The sequence below is a fragment of the Chenopodium album genome, chromosome 19, assembly GCF_948465745.1.
Source record: "Chenopodium album chromosome 19, dcCheAlbu1.1, whole genome shotgun sequence".
NCBI classification, from domain to species: domain Eukaryota; kingdom Viridiplantae; phylum Streptophyta; class Magnoliopsida; order Caryophyllales; family Amaranthaceae; genus Chenopodium; species Chenopodium album.
In genome coordinates this window covers 33327027-33335003 of record NC_137852.1, presented here as the reverse complement: position 1 = coordinate 33335003, position 7977 = coordinate 33327027, and the positions used below count along the sequence as shown (strand labels likewise).

General features: G+C 40.0%; 1 pseudogene; it reads left to right on the top strand.

Moving 5' to 3' along the window:
* Nucleotides 1-6885: 6885 nt before the first annotated feature.
* Nucleotides 6886-6984, top strand: LOC145596212 (small nucleolar RNA R71; annotated as a pseudogene).
* The last annotated feature ends 993 nt before the right edge of the window (nucleotides 6985-7977 follow it).

Sequence of the window (7977 nt, the reverse complement as noted above, 5' to 3'; positions counted from 1 at the left end):
CCTTTGTCCTTCCTAGATAGTTCGGTCTCGTGTTTTAGAATCATACATCAAGCTTTATTAGATTAGGTTTGCATAGTCAAGGATCCACGCCGCTTATACAAGGAATGTTGAAGGCTAGAAAAACAAGTAACCTCACAAGGTTGAGGCAAAAACTCACTAGTGGTGTCAAATCAACTATAGGAAGCAACTACCAACGTACCACAAACAAGTAGAATCCAGCTTCATGATCCTCCTAGTTCAAACCAACTACCCTAGCATACACTATCCTAGAGTCAACCAAACATAGTCTCAAACTGTGCATATCTTTACAACCTAGGAAGAAAATCATGCAAAAGACAAGTCCAATGTACAAGGTTCATTTCATAAGAAAAGAAATGAAAAACAATGCCTCAAAATCACATTAAAAATGAAAAGAAAAATAAAGGAAAGTAAGAGAAAAAGTAAAATAAAAGAGAGTAAAAGAAAAGAAACGGAGACATAGAAAAGGAAAACATAGGAGAAATAGCATGCAAAGGACTAGAAAGCAAGTTAAGCACATAAAGTTCCCAATCGACAAACAAGTGATCGATAGACAACAAAGTCACCGATCCCAAACACATTACGTGTTAACAAGCATCTATCCTCGAACCATTCAACTTCTCCTAAACTAATCCTATTCTATGCAACCAAGGAAAATAAAGAGAAAATAAGAAAGGTCTCACCAGGTATCCAAGCTTAGCAAAGATAAATGAAGCGATTAGAAACCACCTCGTAGCATGCCATATCCATAAGCTCTTCAAGGAACCAAGTGAGAAAAAGAAATAAAAGAAACTATGAACAAAGAAAATGGTTAGTAACTTCAAAACAAATAAAAGAAAACAACAAATAAAAGGAAACTAAACTAAGAAAGAAGTATATACAACTAAAGGAAAGAAAAGCTAAACTAACCAAAGAATAGAAAGAATAAAAGAAATAAAGCTAAGTAAACAATAAAGTCTAAACTAACTAAAGAACTACTCTAAACTACAAGATTTGGATTTAAGGGATTTGGATACAAGGGATCATCAACAACAACATGCCAAGCAAAACATCACCACAAACAACAAACATCCAAGCAAACGGGCAAACCAGCTAGCTAAAAGGAAAATAGCCTAGAGATCAAGAAAATGAGGAAAACAAACAAGAGGAATGAAAATAGACATGCAAACAACTAAGATATGTACACAACAACAAAATTGGTCACCGAGCAAGTTATTAGTTCCCCCAAGCTAGATAAAAATACATCTCAACATCCCAATCAAAACAAAACATGCATAAAAAATATAAGGGATGGAGGCAAAAAGCATGAGAAGCTAAAGGGAACTAATAACTACTACCATCACCACCACCACTCCCACTCGGCCCGGCCCCATCGGGGTCTCTATTGCGCTCGGGGTCATCGAAGGGATGAGGGTAGGGCTCCCATCCTCTGGTGTACCCCTCGGGCCACCCATAATGCCCCTTGAAAAGATCTTGTTGCCAAGGAGCAAGAGGGGTGATGTTATCGGGCAAAGTGAGTTCAAAGGGGTGGTTGGGATGGACATGGGGTTAGTTAGGATCACCCCTATAGTCACTATCACCCGGAGCCTTGTAATCATAGTTACCGTGCTCGTCCGGATAGTAGCGACGCTCGGTGCGGGGTTAGAACTCCCCGACCAATAAGGATGCCCATACGAAGGTAGAGGACCTTGTTGGGGTGGGAAGTACGGATAGTTAACCGGGGGAGTAATGTTCCCACGGTTAACCTCCGCCTCATAAATTTGTTGTTGTTGTGTAAACATACCTTGCTGCATCTCTTGAATACCTCTTAGTTGCTCATAGATGGCCCTAATGTCTTGATCATACATGCCATCCATGTGGATTTTCAATCCACTCATTTACTCACTAAGAGCCCTCAAATCCGCATTGGCGAAAGCATGTTGCCCTTGCTCTTGCTCTTGCTCTTGAGGAGCTTGTTGTTGTGGAGAATAATGTTGTTGTTGTTGTTGATGTTGCTGTTCTTCTTCATCATCTTTTTCCTCATCCTCCTCGGAGTCAAAATTGGGATGCCGGAAGGACTTGGGAACATGCCACACATTGTTGGCAATCCGAGCCAAAGAAGTCAAGCTGGGGTTAGGCAAGTAGCACCAATGCTCGTTGCCCCTAAGCCACTAATATCTCCCTTCGCTAAAGCCCTTGGAAATGAATTGGATTTGACCCAATTGTTGCATATCGAGGTAGATAGAAGTTTCATCCCCGATCTCCTTACAAAATGGGAGATAAGCATCGAGGCGAAGGCGAGTCAATAGCCTAGTTACCATGCCCCCGCATGGGATCTCTCCCGTACTCCTCTTGCGAAGATCCAAGCAATATTGGGCAAAGATATAGCCCAAGTTCAACCGGCCCACATACTCCGGGCGGGTAGACAACCAAAGGACCTTGAGTTCCAACTTACTCAACTTCCCCATTTCTTGTTTGGGGAACAAAACATAGCCCAAAAGACAGTGTACAACCCTAAGCCAAGGTTGGTACACCGCTGAGATCTTAGCCCGGCTGGTGATAAACTCATTACCACCTGAGATGTCTTCCCACCATGAGTGTTGATCATACTCCGGGAAGATGTAGTGTTCAACGTTGACAATATCCCCATGGGGATCAAAATCCAGAGCGGCGTTGAACTCTTCCAATGATTGGTCGAAGATGTGGTTGAATAATTGGAAACGCACCCTATATACCCCTCCTACGGGTACAAGCTCTAAGGTAGCCAAAAACTCCAAAGTAGGCTCCTTATAGGTGCGGTAGGCATCGGTGATGAAAGAACCCAATCTGAGATTTAGAAGCAACGACCGTACATCATTATCAATACCCAACTTCAGCATATCGGGTTGGAAGTAGTGGCGGGTTTGTTTTAGGATTCTTTCTTCCTTCAAGTTTTGGTAGAAGGTCTTTTGTTTGTTGGTGAAGTTTTTCTTTTTGGGAAGAGAGGTTGGGGGTCGTGTTTGAGTGGAGGAAGGGTTGGAAATACTAGGCCTAGAAGATGTACTAGGCCTAGAGGAGGTACTTGGGCGAGGAGGTTCATCGATGCTAACATCGGTTTTCCGCTTCTTGGTGAACTTCTTGAGGTATTTAGACATTTTGAGAGGCTTAGAAAGATCACCAATATCCAACAAGGAGCAAAATCAATGAACCAAGAATACCACACCCAAATTCACCACTTACTACCAAAATTGCCAAACTCCAAATTCACACTTCTTTTCAATCAAAACCAATTCCAAACCAATCAACAACACCAATAATCCAAGAAAAACTCCTTTTCAAAAATCCAAGAATAACCACAAGACCAATACCACAATCAGCATATACTACCAATACTCCAAAAATTCAACTCACAAGATTTCAACCAAAAATGATGAGAATAACTACAAAATCAACAAACAACACAATGTTATGCAGAATCAATCAAACAAACATCACCAAATCACAACCAATATCAAGATCAAGCATTAAAAATCACAAAATCAATACTACAGCTACACTATTCACGCTCATACAAATTTTCAATCTATGCAAATTTATGATATAAATGGCAAAATTAAAGCAAGGATTAGTGATTATACCATAAAAGAAGCAAGATTAATCAACTTATAGCAACCAATTCAAACCCACAAAGAAAGCCCCAAATTCGGCCACCAAGAGTAGGAGAGAGAGTGAGTGAAATTTGGGTCAATTTGTGAGGAATTTGTAGTGTACAAAGCTTTGTGAGTGATTTTAATTGAAAATGGAGTGATTTTGGTGAGGATTTGAGTGATTTTTGATGATGAATGAGGGGGTTGGAGGTGCGCACAAGGAGAAGGGTTTGAAGGAGGTTTTCGTGAGCTAGAAGAGGATGAATGAAGGAATGAGAAAAAGAATAAGAAGGAAAATAAGGAGCATGGCAGCAAGTGTGCGGCCGCACATGCTGCTGGTGCGCCCGCACAGGCCTCGTGTGCGGCCGCACAAACTGGGCGCTTCTAAATCCTTCTTTTTCTCATCATTTTGATACTTACTGCCTATTTGGGTGCGCACATGAATCATGATGGTGATGAGGAACAACATAGGCAGTAGCTAAAATCATTTTCAAAGACCTCAAAGTTGAAAATTCATGTGCTCACCACAAAAATTCACTAAGTATCAATTTCCTCCAATTTTCAAAACATGAATTTCCTATCTTACGTCCCTAAAATTCTTACCCCTTTTACCTCAAATTTCGATTAGAATCGAATAAAATATGATTTGTGCCACGAACACCTTCCATTCATCATGCATACTTGTAGAATTCCAATTACGCAAAAGGTCATCCTAAAAATCCAATCAAGTAGAAAAGTGAAAGAAAAGACAAAGAAATAAAAGAAACAAAAAATAAGAAAATTCAAAAATCAAAGAGAAAAAGTTAGAAACTCTGGGTTGCCTCCCGGGAAGCTCTTGCTTAAGGTCCTAAGCTCGACCCTTCCTCCAAATCATGGAGGATCAAAGAACACCACCTTCTTCAAGGTGGTTGATAGAGCAAAATCTTCTTCAATTTTGAGCAACTTCTCATCGTTGCTTAATGAAACCATCACAAAATTCTTTTCAAATTCTTCCTTTTCCTTTCTCAACTTCTTTCTTTTTCTTGCTTTCTTCGAGTCACGGGCCTTTTTCTTCGGCTTGACTTCAACATCTTTAATCATGGAGGCTTTCTCTTCATCTTGAGAATTAAGCTTGAACCAATTTGGAATCTCAATTTCTTTCTCATCCCTTTGCTTTTGAATTACAAATTCTTCTTCATTAACATCATTAAGACTTGCACAAACATCATCAACAACCTCAAAAACATCGTTAGTAGAAGAATCAATCATGCACATATCATCAATGGAACGAGAAAAACTAGCACATGCTATATCTTGCACACAAGATAAGGACTCATGCATTGGCTTCAACTTAAAACTCTCTTCCAATTTTCCACATCTCAAAGTGATTTGACCTCCCTTCACATCTATTAAAGCTCCCGAGGTGGCTAAGAAAGGCCTCCCTAAAATGATTGGAATATGCTCATCCTCCTCAATTTCCAAAACAACAAAATCCACGAGAAAGACAAACTCTCCAATCTTTAAAGGAACATCATCAATTCTTCCCTTAGGAAGCTTAAAAGATCGATCGGCCAATTGAAGTGTTATATTAGATGGTTGAAGCTCACCTAGATCAAGCCTTTTGAAAACCGAAAAGGGCATAATACTCACACTAGCCCCTAGATCACACAAAGCATTCTCAAAAACCATTTTCTTAATTTGACAAGGGATTGAAAAATTCCCCGGATCTTCCATCTTCTCCGGAAGCTCACCATGGATAAGAGCACTAAAACACTTCCTTCCTTCCACCGAACTACCCTCATCAAAATATTCCTTCTCCTCTAGTATCTCCTTAAGAAACTTGGAGTACTTAGGCATGTCGGGAATTGGCTCGGTAGAGGGTGTGGAATCATGAATTTCCTTAAGAACTCCAAGGAACTTTCCAAATTGCTCATCCATTTTGAATCTCAAATATTTTTGGGGATATGGTAAATCGGGAAATCTCTCTACCTCACTCATCTTTTCAACAACACATTCTTCTTTTTTCTCAACCTCATAATAAATTTCCTTGGACTCAACCCTCTCCACTTCATTCTCCATAGCACCAATCTCATCTCTTTCCTCTTTTGAACAAGAAACTCCCTCATAAAAATCATTTCCACCACTTGTGGCAATAGAGTACACGGGTTTCTTTGGTTCAACACCTTGGGAAGGCAAAGATGAAGGACTAGCAAAATCCTTAATAGTGCTTGCTAATTGGGTAATTTGAGTCTCAAGTATCTTATTGTGGGTCATCATCTCATTGAATTTCTTATCACTAACCGCCATATAGGTTTTAATGATCTTGGTTTGATTATCAATCAACTCCTCCAAAGTAGTCCTAGGAGAAGAAGGTTGTGAATAGGAATTTTCACCTTGAGTCTTTGGAACAAAACCGGGTGGGGGACCTCTTTGAGCGTTGTTTTGAAAATTTCCCCTTCCTTGATTGTTCCAATTACCCCTATTTTGATTTGAACCATAACCTTGATTATGGTTACCACCACCATGATTATGGTTACCATTACCTTGGTTATGATTTACATAACCATGGTTTTAATTACCATAATTTTGGTTTTGATTACCATAATTTTGGCTTTGATTTTAGCCACTATAACCTTGGTTATGGTTACCACGAGAACCTTGATTCCCTTGGTTCCTATAACCACCATTATGATTATAGTTGTCAAAATTGCCTTGGTTTTGGTAATTCCTATTCCATTGGCCTCTTTGATTATCAAACCTTTGAACATTGTTGTTTGACACAAAATTAACATGTTCACACTCATTGCTGTCAAATTCATCAACACATTCATTGTTGCAATTGCTAGAATCATGGTCATATGATCCACATACATCACAAAACAAACATCCCATAGGCATATTATGTGAAGTAGAAGGAGTTTGAGAGTTAGAAGAAGTACCTCTCCCCTTAATTTGGGAGGGAAGATTTAGAGCTTGGGAAGAGGAAGAAACACTCTCCAACTTGGCCTTGATCGCCGTCATTTCCTTTCCCAAGTTTGTCATTTGAGAGGAAAGATTGTTGATGGCATTGAGATGGTCCACCGAATACAACGAAGATTGCTTACTTGAAGAATCTCTTTCCCCATCTTGCCAATATCTATAGTAAGTCACCACATCCTCTATTATGTCCAGAACTTCTTCTTCGGTTTTGTTCATGATTGGACCACCGGCCCCTCCATCAAGGCATGCCTTGCCTTGAGGACTCAAACCACCGTAGAAGATTTGGATCAATTGATATGTTGGAATTTTGTGGTGAGGACACTCTATTTGGTACTCCTTGAATCTCTCCCATGCCTCATAAAGACTCTCATTTGGCTTTTGCTTGAATCCTTGAATTAAAGCTCTTGCCTTCGCCGTTTTCTTTTGAGGATCGAAACGGGACAAGAAAGTTTTAGTAACATCATCCCAAGTTCTCAATGAATTGGGCTTCACCTATTTGTCTAGCCATTCCAAAGACCTTCCTAAGAGAGAAAAAGGGAACAACTTAAGGCGGATGAATTCTTGAGACACTCCATTAACCTTGATCGTGTTGCAATATTTTTCAAACTCCTTAAGATGGTTCAATGGGCTCTCGTTCTTTACCCCGCTATATTGTCTCCTCTCTATTAGGGTGATCATTGCCGGCCGAATTTCAAAGTCGTTTGCCGGTGTAATAGGTGGAGCTATGCCACTCTCGAACCTATATGCACCGGGTACTCCCAATTCTTTCAACGCAACTCTTGGTTGTTCTCCCATGACTTGCTCTTGTTCAATCTCTTCTTCGCTTGAGGAACTATAATTCAAGGTCTTGTTTGCTACTCTCCTCCTTGAGAGAGTTCTTTCAATCTCCGGATCAAAAGGGAACAAATGAGCGATCTCGGGACCTATGCATACAAAACTCAAAGAAAATATGAGTAGCACGGCTACAAGTGTAGCCTAAAGTGTAAAATCTTTTTGTATTTTGCAAATGAAACGAAATAGACTCAACAACAACAGTACATGCACTCAAAGCACCATTCCCCGACAACGGCGCCATTTTGATGGGAAGGAGAACGGTAGGTCGTTGGGCTACCACCCCACCCAATCAAACAAAATTTGTAACTTAACAAACCCCTATTTAGCGTAGTGGTAAGTCAAGGTCGAACCCAAAGGAATGGAGGTCGAATGCACAATGTCTAAGTCAAGCTATTTCGAAGTCAAGTAAAATGGGTTTATGAAGGAAACTAGAGCTAGAGCTAAATGATGCAAGAACTTATATGAAATCACTCTAAAGACACTAGGGCAATGGATCAACATGTAATTGTAATGGAAAATGGTAATTTGGGAGGTCAAACTGACTAAGTCAAGTGATATGAAG